At 50.5% G+C, this 13977-nt stretch overlaps 3 non-coding genes across 3 annotated transcripts; all 3 read right to left on the reverse strand.

The window, feature by feature from the left end:
* Nucleotides 1–4653: 4653 nt before the first annotated feature.
* LOC142313429 (U2 spliceosomal RNA) lies at nt 4654–4840 on the reverse strand. Its single transcript, XR_012754464.1, has one exon. It is a non-coding gene; the product is annotated as a U2 spliceosomal RNA (small nuclear RNA).
* Nucleotides 4841–11290: 6450 nt separating this feature from the next.
* Nucleotides 11291–11475, reverse strand: LOC142313416 (U2 spliceosomal RNA). The gene has a single exon (XR_012754454.1). It is a non-coding gene; the product is annotated as a U2 spliceosomal RNA (small nuclear RNA).
* A 1608-nt stretch (nt 11476–13083) lies between these two features.
* On the reverse strand, nt 13084–13274 carry LOC142313439 (U2 spliceosomal RNA). The gene has a single exon (XR_012754469.1). It is a non-coding gene; the product is annotated as a U2 spliceosomal RNA (small nuclear RNA).
* Nucleotides 13275–13977: the final 703 nt, after the last annotated feature.

Here is a 13977-nt window from a genome sequence, read left to right on the forward strand (position 1 = left end):
AGACTTCTGAAAGCCAGGGAAGGAGTCTTGCGAGGATAATTTGCATATTCCCAGTGCCTTCTGGGATAAGTGAAGAGTCACCGCGAGCTCAAGGAGAACCGGGTTTTGGCTGTTACAGCTGGAAGGAAGACTTCTGAAAGCCAGGGAAGGAGTCTTGCGAGGATAATTTGCATATTCCCAGTGCCTTCTGGGATAAGTGAAGAATTTTAGCCTGTCTTCTTCATTGTGAGCGTGAGTGAGCAAAAATAAGTGAGTAGAATTGTTTGTATTTAGTTGTTTAATTACTTAACATTTGTTTAGTGCTATCCCCATTAGAAAATGTGCTCCACTATTGCTAATGCGATCCAGTGTACATCTTGTCTCATGTATGCAGTCCTTGAAAAGCCGTTCGAGGGTGCATACTGTTGTTCGAGATGTGAGCAAGTTGCACATTTGGAAGCCCAGATACTGGATCTAAGTGAGCAGCTGGCAACTCTGAGATGCATTAGCAATATGGAAAGGAGTCTGCTGCTCACTGAGCAGCAGCTTGCTGGGTCAGATGTGGGGGAGGATCGTAGTAGGGAGCGGCAGGACGGTGAGGTAGGTAGCTGGGTGACAGTTAGAAAGGGGGGTAAAGGGAAAAGTGCTAGGAAGGCTAGTCCTGAACTGACACACCCCAATAGGTTTGCAAACTTGGCAGATGAGGGGGATGTCATTACAGGGGTAGCATTGCTGCAGCAAGGCATGACCTCTGAATGCCAGAGGAGTGTCTGCTCCAGTAAGGGGGGGAATAGGAGTGCAGGGCAGGCAAGACAGGTACTGGTAGTGGGGGACTCAATTATTAGGGGGACAGATAGGGCAATCTGTCACAAAGACAGGGATCGCCGAACAGTGTGTTGTCTTCCTGGCGCTCGAGTTCGGCACATCGCTGATCGGGTTGATAGATTACTGGGAGGGGCTGGGGAGGACCCAGCGGTCATTGTACACATTGGCACAAATGACAAAGTTAGAGGTAGGTGGAAGGTCCTTAAAGATGATTTCAGGGAATTAGGTTGTAAGCTTAAAGCATGGACCTCAAAGGTGGTATTTTCGGAAATACTACCTGTGCCACGAGCCACACCAGAGAGGCAAAGAGAGATCAGGGAGGTTAACAGGTGGCTCAGGAATTGGTGTAGGAAAGAGGGGTTTGGGTTCCTGGAGAATTGGGCCGACTTTTCAGTTGGCTACAGATTCTATGCTAGGGATGGGCTGCATCTTAATGGGGAAGGTGCAGCTCTGCTGGGGCAGAAAATGGCTAGAAGGTTGGAGGAGTGTTTAAACTAGGAATGGGGGGCGAGGGTATTCACTTTATAGAAGGGGAATGTAGTGCAGATAGTGACCAGGGCACAAGTAATGAAATTGGGGGTGGTACGGGGGGAAGGGTTAGGACAGTTAATACAGTAAGCAGGAATACAGGTACAGAGTCATACGTAACGTGCATGTACACTAATGCCCGAAGCCTCACAAATAAGGTGGAGGAATTAGAATTAATATTGTTGGAAGAAAATTATGATATAGTGGGGATATCAGAGACATGGCTGGATGAGAGCTATGACTGGGCTGTTAATTTACAGGGTTATAGCCTATTCAGGAATGACCGTACAAATAAGCGAGGGGGAGGTGTGTGTCTATATGTAAAATCATCCTTAAAACCCATCCTGCGTGACAACATATGTGAGGGTACTGAGAATGTAGAGTCCCTATGGGTGGAGATAAGGGGGGGGGGAATGAATAATAAAATACTGATAGGGGTGTGTTATAAGACGCCGAATATTATGGAAGAGGTAGAGAATCTCCTCATAAAGCAAATTGATAAAGCAGCGAGTCTCGGAGAGGTAATTATTATGGGGGACTTTAACTATCCTGATATAAATTGGGGAACAGAAACTTGCAGTTCCAGCAAAGGAAATAGATTTTTGATAACAATGAAAGATAATTACCTTTCACAAATGGTACAGGACCCCACAAGAGGGGGAGCACTACTAGACCTTGTACTAACCAATAGGCCAGACCGCATATCAAATATACAAGTTGGGGGTTACTTGGGGAATAGTGATCACAAAATAATAAGTTTTCATGTATTCTTTAGTAAGATGTCTAGTAGAGGGGCTACAAGGACACTAAACTTCAGGAAAGCAAATTTTAAACGGTTGAGAGATGATCTTAGTGCAATAAACTGGGATGATGTACTAAGTAATAAAAGTACACAAAGCAAATGGGAGACTTTTATGAGCATCCTGAATAGGGCTTGTGCAGAAAATATACCCTATGGGAACAAACATGCTAGAAATAGGAGGAAACCCCTATGGCTAAATAGAGCTGTAAGGGAAGCAATAAAAGAAAAACAGAAAGCCTTAAAAGAATTAAAGAGGGTAGGTAGTGATGAGGCATTATATAATTATAGAAAATTAAATAAAATATGTAAAAAGCAAATTAAGTTAGCTAAGTTTGAGACAGAGAGACTCATTGCGAGAGAAAGTAAAAATAATCCTAAAATATTCTTTAACTACATAAACAGTAAAAAACTGAAAAGCGATAGTGTTGGCCCCCTTAAAAATAGTCTTGGTGAAATGGTGGAAGGGGATGAGGGTAAAGCCAACCTGCTGAATGACTTTTTTTCTACGGTTTTTATACAAGAAAATGCCATGGCAGATGACATGACCAGTGATACCATAAATTCACCCTTGAATATTACCTGCTTAACCCAGCAGGAAGTACGCCGCCGCCTCGAAATCACTAAGGTTGACAAATCTCCGGGCCCGGATGGCATACACCCCAGAGTACTACAGGAATTGAGTTCTGTGATAGATAGACCATTATTTTTAATCTTCTCAGATTCCTTAATAACAGGGTCGGTACCGCAGGACTGGCGCATAGCAAATGTGGTGCCAATATTCAAAAAGGGGACAAAAACTGAGCCGGGAAATTATAGGCCGGTAAGTTTAACCTCTACGGTTGGTAAAATCCTTGAGGGTTTCTTGAGAGATGCTATACTGGAGTATCTCAAGAAAAATAACCTTATGACAGAGTATCAACATGGGTTTATGAGGGATCGATCCTGTCAAACTAATTTGATCAGCTTCTATGAAGAGGTAAGTTCAAGTCTGGACCAGGGAAATGCAGTGGATGTTGTGTATATGGACTTTTCAAAAGCTTTTGATACGGTGCCACACAAAAGGTTGGTACATAAAATGAGAATAATGGGGATAGGGGAAAATATGTGTAACTGGGTTAAAAACTGGCTCAGTGATAGGAAACAAAGGGTGGTTATTAATGGTACGTACTCGGACTGGGTCTCAGTTCATAGTGGGGTACCACAGGGGTCAGTATTGGGCCCGCTTCTTTTCAACATATTTATAAATGACCTTGTTGGGGGCATGCGGAGTAGAATTTCAATATTTGCAGATGATACTAAACTCTGCAGGGTAATCAATACAGAGGAGGATAATTTTATATTACAGGGAGATTTATGTAAATTGGAGGATTGGGCTGAGAAGTGGCAATTGAAGTTTAATGTAGATAAATGTAAGGTCATGCACTTGGGTAGAGGAAATAACATTTATGATTATGTACTTAATTGTAGAACACTGGGTAAAACAGACACAGAAAAAGACTTGGGTGTATGGGTGGATGGTAAACTTCACTTTAGTGGACAGTGTCAGGCAGCTGCTGCCAGGGCTAATAAAATAATGGGATGTATTAAAAGAGGTATAAGTGTTCATGAAAAAAATATAGTTCTACCTCTGTACAAGTCACTAGTGCGACCGCACTTAGAATACTGTGTACAATTCTGGTCACCGATATATAAGAAGGACATAGCTGAACTGGAGAGGGTGCAGAGAAGAGCGACCAAGATTATTAGAGGAATGGGTGGGCTGCAATACCAAGATAGGTTATTAAACTTGGGGTTATTTAGTTTGGAAAAACGAAGGCTTAGGGGGGATCTAATCACAATGTATAAATATATGAGGGGACAGTACAGAGACCTTTCCAAAGATCTTTTTACACCTAGGCCTGCGACTGGAACACGGGGGCATCCGCTACGTCTTGAGGAAAGAAGGTTTAATCATAATCACAGACGAGGATTCTTTACTGTACGAGCAGTGAGACTATAGAACTCTCTGCCGCATGATGTTATAATGAGTGATTCACTACTAACATTTAAGCAGAGCCTGGACGCCTTTCTTGAAAAATTTAATATTACCAGTTATGTATATTAGATTTTATGACAGGGTATTGATCCAGGGAACTAGTCTGATTGCCGGATGTGGAGTCAGGAAGGAAATTTTTCCCCATTGGAACCTGTTTGCCACATTGGGTTTTTTTTTGCCTTCCTCTGGATCAACATGTTAGGCTACGGGTTGAACTAGATGGACTTAGAGTCTCCCTTCAACCTTAAAAACTATGATACTATGATACTATGATACTATGATGAGTGGAGATGAGTTTGCTATTCGGCGCAGCTTTTGGATGAATAAAGCAAGTAAAAAGTGTGAAAGATAAAAAAAGGAGAAAGTGTCAAAAGTGAATTGGCCAAATTGAGGTGCATATGAAGTTGTTTGCTTTCTGTCAATTCATTAATCGGGCTAATATGAATCAGGTGAATTGAGTTCTGCTTTTGGAAACTGGGTTAAGAAGGGGTGCACCGGTCCTGGAGGTACTGCAATACCAGGTCAATGCGTGGAGTGGACAGAGAAAGCTCTTTTTCCATCTCCCTGTTCTAAAAATCCATGTGATATATGGTCCCCAGATAGAGGACGTATCAGATATTAAACTGATAAGAACAGATTTTTTTTTTTGAAGGATGAGCTTGAAAATAAAAAAGGGACCGCCTCTCATTGCCCAGAAAACCGTCCGGCACAAGAGGGCTATGACATACTACGATGCACACTCCCCCAAGGTCAGCAGTAGTGCAAACCCAGGCACCTTCCAGCACCGACCAAGGTAGTGCACTACCAAACTACACTTGATCTTAGCCAAAAGGCCGAGAAGAAATAACCCGAATTGGTTTCAGCCTTGGGTGGCACCCTGGCCTATGTTAGACACATCTTAGGGAGAGGGAGACAAACCCACGCCTACAGAAGACATTTTGTCACCCAAGCCAACCCTTGAAAAGGCTGTTTTGCAGAGCAAAAACAAGAAGAATGGTGCGTTTTGCAGCCGCCGCCCACTGCAATGAATCTGAATAACTCCTCCTTTTGGGCACAAGCACCTCCCCCTTTCGGTCTTTCCAATTCATGAAACAAAAAAACAGACAGGACAGGCTGCCTGACGTTCCGTCACTGCCACCCTTTGCCATCCTTACCCGTAGAAAGCCCTTTCATCATCCCCAAACCCTAATCTTTTCCCTTCCCTTCCCAGCCCCCAATCCCTGCCCTCTGAACCGCTCCCACCACTTGCATCCCTTCCCCTGTCATCCCCCTACCACCCGGGAAGAAAAGTGTTTGCCCCCTCCTTCCACTAGCCCACCATCCCACCCAAAGAGCAACTTCTGCTGCGCAGCTGGCTTTCTAGGCAGCAGCGCTATTGTGATGTCAGCAGGGGGCATTGTGACAAGCCAGTGTTCCGTCTCTTCATGTTGTGCACTGTTCAAACGGAAAATACATCAACAGGCAGACTACAGAAAAGCTTACTAACAAAGATTAGAGAGGGGCTTTCTGAGAGGGCTTTTTACAGTTTGTCTATTCCCAATTAGCCGTTTAAGTATGCTTAATGAAAGTACTAATTCTTTCATAGGCCGCCCATTCTTAGTATTAGACCTTCCTTATATTGCGGTATCAGGCTTCGCAGCAGGTTGCAACACATTCATCATCAATTGACTGTCCCCAATTGGGGTCAGAAGCTAAATGTCTATCATGACCTCTCTTTTTGAAAGTCCAAGAGCAAGCAAACTCTTCCTCCAGGAAAGGGAGCAAACAGATCACCAAAGACATCATAATTGCTCAAAGAAAACACCGAAAAACAATGCATGGTAGAAATAAATGTCGCGAGCGGGGAGGGAGCCATCGCTGCTGTGCTCTCGCTGGCGCTCGGGTCCGGCGCTGCTGCTACTGCTCGGTGGCTCGAGCAGTGGGCCGGATCCGGGGACTCGAGCGGCGCTCCTCGCCCCTGAGTGAGTGAAAGGGGTGGCTTGGGGATTTGGTCCGTGACGCCACCCACGGTTTGTGATGAAGGTGGGTGTTGCGGGCGGAGGAGGGGACGCTGCGCTCTCCCACTGCTCGGGTCCGGCTTCTGCTGCTGCTGCTCGGTGGTGGCTCGAGCGGTGGGCCGGATCCCGGGGACTCGAGCGGCGTTCCTCGCTCGTGAGTGAAAGGGGGTGGTTTGGGTTAGGGATATTGTCCGTGACGCCACCCACGGTTGTGGTGAGGTTGTGACACCACCGCTGCTCTGGACGGGGATCCCGGGAGCGATGACAAGGAGCAGCTTGGATGTTGGTTCTCCCCTCCGTGGGTAGGGGGTTTGGTTGTCCCGGGGCCCGGTGAGGGGTAGGGATGGAAGGCAGGCGGGCTACGGGGCCTGGTGAGGTGCAGGGTCAGCGCTGTGCCGCACGGCACGGTGGTACTCACTCAGCCAATCATGAACACAAAGTCTCTGGTAAAACAAACGGCTGGATGGACGGGTCCCACAGATGGCTGCGGTGTTTCTCCTCCCGGCAGGTTGATGGTGACTGCCTTTCCCTGCACCTGTGAAGTGTAAACGGCTTCAATGGGTTCCCACCGGTAACCCGCTCCCCAGCTTTGAAGGTTGCTGAAGGAGCCCCTTTTGCTCGCAGGCTCTGGCCCTGGGAACTGTAGCCTTGGCGGTGACTGTGGTTCCCTCTATAGGTTGGACTGTTGCCTTCAATCGGGACTTGGCTGCTGGGAAACCCCGGAGGTTCCCTTCGCTAACGGATTTGACAATTTCAGCGGCGACTCCTAGCCTTGTCGGGGTCCGTAAGCCCTGCCGGATGGTGCTGGCTTCTCTTTGCTCACCGGTCCGGTACCGCCGGGCCACCGCCCGTCCACGGTCCTTACGGCTGGCTCCAATAGGCCTCTTCTGCAGACGGTCACCACCGTCTGCCAACCTTGCTGTACTGTCCGGGCCACACACCCGGACACTGTCAGACTGCTCCTTTACCACCTCACTTCTCCACTTCCAAAACTAATCTGCCAACTCACTGCTTTTCCCGCCTCCAGGACTGTGAACTCCTCGGTGGGCGGGACCAACCGCCTGGCCCACCCCCTGGTGTGGACATCAGCCCCTGGAGGGAGGCAACAAGGGTTTTTGTTTAACTTAGGTGTGCCTGACCGGGGTGTGGAGTGTGTTGGTGTAGTTCCTGTGACGTCCTGGCTTGTCCAGGGCGCCACATTCCCCCTTAGTAAAATGCAGACCATCCGCGGGCTGCCCGTCCATCACCGGTTTTATTTTCACAACTGAAAAAGAGATAAAACGGTAAAACATATATACAAGTATATTCAATCTTCCCACATCGGGAGGCACATTTCTTAAACGTTGCTAACGGTAACGGCTTCCGCTCTCTCCCACCCAAGCAACCTGGCCCTGATGCTGCCCCTAAGCAAATGGGCAGCACCCCTTGACCCCAGTCCAGCACAAGTTACCCGAGCGGGTTCTGTCATTTTCAGGGGACCCACGTCCATGGGGAACCCCTGAAACCCCCGGAGGATCGCCACCGGTTCCGGTAGTGGCGGGCCTGGGCCATCCCTTTCCTCCAGGCCCATCCTCCAAATCAGCCTCTCTGGAGGCGGTAACGGTAAAAGCCATAAAACACATTTATTTACAGACCACAAGTTCGTGGTTGCCCTGCCAGTTCTCGGGCTTGTCCGTAGCAGTTTCTACACATAATTAGCAAACAGTCCCCACGGGGACAACAGTTGCCGGCAACGACCGGTTCAAATCAGGGTTGGTCAATCAGGTGAACTTCGGTTGATCACTCTTATCATTTGCAACTTTCAAAACGGTACTGGTGGTCCCAACGGGGACAACTTGCAACGGGGGACCGCTGACCATAGAGCGGCTACCACCGCAGGGGGTCGGCCCACTCGGGGACAGGTCGGTACATCGGGTTCTCCTTCCACAGGCAGTTCAGTCCGGAACCACTGACGGCCGTTAAGAACGGTGGCGGGGGCAGCGTAGTCGGAACCCCCTCCTCCATCAGCGGCATTCTCTCTGGACCTCCGGCTGCGGTGCCGGACCCCGGCTCCCATGCAATCACTGCTGGTTCTGGGGTTTGGGTGGACTGGTCGCAATGTGGCACGGCCGCAGCGGCCCCTTGCTCATGGGCCCCCACTACGGCAACCATCCTGCGCATCTCTGTCTTCCAATCCAGCAGCTGCTGCAGGCTCTGCGCCCTCACCTTCAAGCAGAACCGGCCCAGCTCCCGCTCCAGCCACCCAGCGGTCCCGGCGGGGAGCTCACCCGGGCCGCATTCTTCAAAGGCTATTCCACCTCGTTTCCCCCAGAGCTTAGACGCCCCGGTGGCGGGTACTCCCGTACTCCAGTTCGAGGACGCCGCCATCTCTCCATCCGCGTCCCCCTTAGTCTTTTTCCGGCTCCTCCTCTACAAGGGCGGGGTTTCGGCTTTCGCGCCTCCACTGCTCGAGGAGACGCTCGAGCGGGGACTTTTCGCGCCCAAGATGGCGACTTCTCAAATTTTTCGGCCGGACACCTCCGGCGGTCACAAGGCGCACCTCTACCAGACGGCAGAGCGGTAAGATTCTGTTCATGACGCCAAGTTGTCGCGGGCGGAGGAGGGGACGCTGCGCTCACCCACTGCCCGGGTCCGGCTACTGCTGCTGCTCGGTGGTGGCTCGAGCGGTGGGCCGGATCCCGGGGACTCGAGCGGCGTTCCTCGCCCGTGAGTGAAAGGGGGTGGTTTGGGTTAGGGATATTGTCCGTGACGCCATCCACAGTTGTGGTGAGGTTGTGACACCACTGCTGCTCTGGACGGGGATCCCGGGAGCGATGACAGGGAGCAGCTTGGATGTTGGTTCTCCCCTCTGTGGGTAGGGGGTTTGGTTGTCCCGGGGCCCGGTGAGGGGTAGGGATGGAAGGCAGGCGGGCTACGGGGCCTGGTGAGGTGCAGGGTCGCGGGGGCAGCGCTGTGCCGCACGGCACGGTGGTACTCACTCAGCCAATCATGAACACAAAGTCTCCGGTAAAACAAACGGCTGGATGGACGGGTCCCACAGACGGCTGCGGTGTTTCTCCTCCCGGCAGGTTGGTGGTGACTGCCTTTCCCTGCACCTGTGTAGTGTAAACGGCTCCAATGGGTTCCCACCGGTAACCCGCTCCCCAGCTTTGAAGGTTGCTGAAGGAGCCCCTTTTGCCCGCAGGCTCTGGCCCTGGGAACTGTAGCCTTGGCGGTGGCTGTGTTTTCCTCTATCGGTTGGACTGTTGCCTTCAATCGGGACTTGGCTGCTGGAAAACCCCGGAGGTTCCCTTCGCTAACGGATTTGACAATTTCAGCGGAGACTCCTAGCCTTGTCGGGGTCCGTAAGCCCTGCCGGATGGTGCTGGCTTCTCTTTGTTCACCAGTCCGGTTCCGCCGGGCCACCGCCCGTCCACGGTCCTTACGGCTGGCTCCAATAGGCCTCTTCTGCAGACGTTCACCACCGTCTGCCAACCTTGCTGTACTGTCCGGGCCACACACCCGGACGCTGTCAGACTGCTCCTTTACCACCTCACTTCTCCACTTTCAAAACTAATCTGCCAACTCACTGCTTTTCCCGCCTCCAGGACTGTGAACTCCTTGGTGGACGGGACCAACCGCCTGGCCCACCCCCTGGTGTGGACATTAGCCCTTGGAGGGAGGCAACAAGGGTTTTTGTTTGACTTAGGTGTGCCTGACCGGGGTGTGGGGTGTGTTGGTGTAGTTCCTGTGACGTCCTGGCTTGTCCAGGGCGCCACATGGGCACCACCTCTGCTGGTGACGGGGATCCCGGGAGCGTTGTTAGGGAGCAGCTGAGATGTTTTCCCCCTCTGTGGGTAGGGGGGTTGGTGGTCCCGGGGCCCGGTTGAGGTGACGGGGAGACAGGGTTGGTGAGGTGCAGGGTCGCGGGGGCAGTGCAGTGCCAGACGGCACGGTGGTACTCATTCAGCCAAGAATGGAAACAGAGTCTCCAGTAAAACAAACGGCTGGATGGACGGGTCCCGCAGCCGGCTGCTGTGGTTACCCCCGGAAGGTTGGTGGTGGCTGCCTTTCCCTGCACCTGTTGTGTATCTTCGGTCCCGATGGCTTCCCACCGGTAACCCGCTCCCCAGCTTGGATAGGTGCCGGAGGAGCCCCTTTTGCCCGCAGGCTCTGGCCCTGGGAATTCTAGCTGTGGCGGTAGCTGTATTTCCCTTTCCCGGTTTGGACGGTTGCCTTCAGTCGGGTTTTTGCTGCTAGGAAACCCCGGAGGTTCCGGTCGCTAACGGATTTGACCGGTTTAACGGTGACTCCAAGCCTGGTCGGGGTCCGTAGGCCCTGCCGGTTTGTACTGGCTTCTCTTCGCTCCCGGTTCGGTACCGGCGGGCCACCGCCCGTCCCCGGTCCTACGGTTCCGCGTCAATCAGCCTCTCCTGCAGACGGCCACCACCGTCTGCCAACCTTGCTCTTGGTGCCCGGGCTACGTACCCGGACACGGTCAGATCGCTCCTCTACTGCCACTCTCCTCCTTTTCCTTCACTCTCCCTAGCTGTTCTGACTTCCTTTCCCGCCTCCAGGACTGTGAACTCCTCAGTGGGTGGGACAACCGCCTGGCTCCCCCCCACCTGGTTTGGACATCAGCCCCTGGAGGGAGGCAACAAGGATTTGTGTGTGACTGGTGTGCCTATCTCGGGGTGTGGGGTGTGTTGTTGCAGTACCTGTGACGACCTGGCTTGTCCAGGGCGCTACATAAACATGGAACCTTTAATTGGAGTGTAATCTGATAGACAGCACCTGATGCCAAATCTGCATCTTCTAACACCTACAGTCACTGCAGCCACTGAATCCAATGTGTCCAAAAGGGATCAATTCCATTCAATTGCAAATGATCTAGATGAGAGAGAACACGAAACTGCACGGAACATAGCGGAGTTGGTCAAGTTGAGTGGAGATGAGTTTGCTATTTGGCGCAGCTTTTGGATGAATAAAGCAAGTAAAAAGTGTGAAAGATAAAAAAAGGGGGAAGTGTCAAAAGTGAATTGGCCAAATTGAGGTGCATATGAAGTAGTTTGCTTTCTTTCAATTCATTAATCGGGCTAATATGAATCAGGTGAATTGAGTTCTGCTTTTGGAAACTGGGTTAAGAAGGGGTGCACCGGTCCTGGAGGTACTGCAATACCAGGTCAATGCATGGAGTGGACAGAGCAAGCTCTTTTTCCATCTCCCTGTTCTAAAAATCCGTTTAATATATGGTCCCCAGATAGGGGACATATCAGATATTAAACTGATAAGAACAGATGAAATTTCATCCGCAATTTTTCAAAATCTAAGTAGCCCCGAAGGCCAGCAGGCCACCACACAAAAGCGCAGTGCCTGAGTGATCGCCTCCCGAGCCCGGGAACCAACCAGCGAAAGGGAACGTAAGCACCAGAAGGCGCAACAGCCCCCCAGGCCGGCGATTGTGCAAGCCCGGGCCCTTCCCAGCCAAGATCAAGGCAATCCCAATGAAGGGACTACACTTGATCTTAGCCAAAAGGCCAAAAAGCAATAACCTGATTTGGTTTCGGCCTTGGGTGGCACCCTGGCCTATGTCGGACACATCTTAGGGAGAGGGAGACAAACCCACGCCTACAGAAGACATTTTGTCACCCAAGCCAACCCTTGAAAAGGCTGTTTTGCAGAGCAAAAACAAGAAGAATGGTGCGTTTTGCAGCCGCCGCCCACTGCAATGAATCTGAATAACTCCTCCTTTTGGGCACAAGCACCTCCCCTCCCCCTTTCGGTCTTTCCAATTCATGAAACAAAAAACCAGACAGGACAGGACAGGCTGCCTGACTTTCCGTCACTGCCACCCTTTGCCATCCTTACCCGTAGAAAGCCCTTTCATCATCCCCAAACCCTAATCTTTTCCCTTCCCTTCCCAGCCCCCAATCCCTGCCCTCTGCACCCCTCCCACCACTTGCATCCCTTCCCCTGTCATCCCCCTACCACCCGGTAAGAAAAGTATTTGCCCCCTCCTTCCACTAGCCCACCATCCCACCCAAAGAGCAACTTCTGCTGCGCAGCTGGCTTTCTAGGCAGCAGCACTATTGTGATGTCAGCGGGGGGCATTGTGACAAGCCGCCAGTGTTCCGTCTCTTCATGTTGTGCACTGTTCAAACGGAAAATACATCAACAGGCAGACTACAGAAGAGCTTACTAACAAAGGTTAGAGAGGGGCTTTCTGAGAGGGCTTTTTACAGTTTGCCTATTCCCAATTAGCCGTTTAAGTATGCTTAATGAAAGTACTATTTCTTTCATAGGCCGCCCATTCTTAGTATTAGACGTTCCTTATATTGCGGTATCAGGCTTTGCAGCAGGTTGCAACACATTCATCACCCATGGCTATCCCCAATTGGGCTCAGAAGCTAAATGTCTATCATGACCTCTCTTTTTGAAAGTCCAAGAGCAAGCAAACTCTTCCTCCAGGAGAGGGAGCCAACAGATCACTAAAGACATCATCATTGCTCAAAGAAAACACCTAAAAACAATGCATGGTAGGAATAAACATGGAACCTTTAATTGGAGTGGAATCTGATTGACAGCACCTGATGCCAAATCTGCATCTTCTAACACCTACAGTCACTGCAGCCGCTGAATCCAATGTGTCCAAAAGGGATCAATTCCATTCAATTGCAAATGATCTAGATGAGAGAGAACATGAAACTGCACGGAACATAGCAGTGTTGGTCAAGTTGAGTGGAGATGAGTTTGCTATTTGGCGCAGCTTTTGGATGACTAAAGCAAGTAAAAAGTGTGAAAGATAAAAAAAGGGGGAAGTGTCAAAAGTGAATTGGCCAAATTGAGGTGCATATGCAGTTGTTTGCTTTCTTTCAATTCATTAATCGGGCTAATATGAATCAGGTGAATTGAGTTCTGCTTTTGGAAACTGAGTTAAGAAGGGGTGCACCGGTCCTTGAGATACTGAATACCAGGTCAATACATGGAGTGGACAGAGCAAGCTCTTTTTCCATCTCCCTGTTCTAAAAATCCATTTAATATATGGTCCCCAGATAGGGGACATATCAGATATTAAACTGATAACAACAGATATTTTTTTTTCTGTTTATCGGTAGGACTTCAAAATAATAAAGGTGATTGCCTCCCGTTGCCTGGGAACCGTCCAGGCACAAGAGGGTTATGTGTCACCAGAAGGCGCACACACACTCCCCCAAAGCCAGCAGTCATGCAATCCCAGGCACCTTTCAGCACCGACCAAGGTAGCCTCCTTCGAAACTACACTTGATCTTAGCCAAAAGACCGAGAAGCGATAACCCGAATTGGTTTCGGCCTTGGGTGGCACCCTGGCCTATGTCGGACACATCTTAGGGAGAGGGAGACAAACCCACGCCTACAGAAGACATTTTGTCACCCAAGCGAACCCTTGAAAAGGCTGTTTTGCAGAGCAAAAACAAGATGAATGGTGCGTTTTGCAGCCGCCGCCCACTGCAATGATACTGAATAACTTCTCCTTTTGGGCACAAGTGTGGCGCTCTGGACAAGCCAGGTCGTCACAGGTACTACACCAACACACCCCACACCCCGGTTAGGCACACCTAAGCCAAACACAAAATCCTTGTTGCCTTCCTCCAGGGGCTGATGTCCACACCAGGGGGTGGGCCAGGAGGTTGATCCCGCCCACCGAGGAGTTCACAGTCCTGGAGGCGGGAAAAGGAGTCAGTGCAGATGAGTTTTGGAGTTGAGGAGAAGTGAAGTGGTAGAGGAGCAGACTGACAGCGTCCGGGTGTGTGGCCCGGACGGAACAGCAAGGTTGGCAGACGGTGGTGACCGTC

This window comes from Anomaloglossus baeobatrachus, chromosome 5 (genome assembly GCF_048569485.1).
Source record: "Anomaloglossus baeobatrachus isolate aAnoBae1 chromosome 5, aAnoBae1.hap1, whole genome shotgun sequence".
In the NCBI taxonomy this organism is placed as follows: domain Eukaryota; kingdom Metazoa; phylum Chordata; class Amphibia; order Anura; family Aromobatidae; genus Anomaloglossus; species Anomaloglossus baeobatrachus.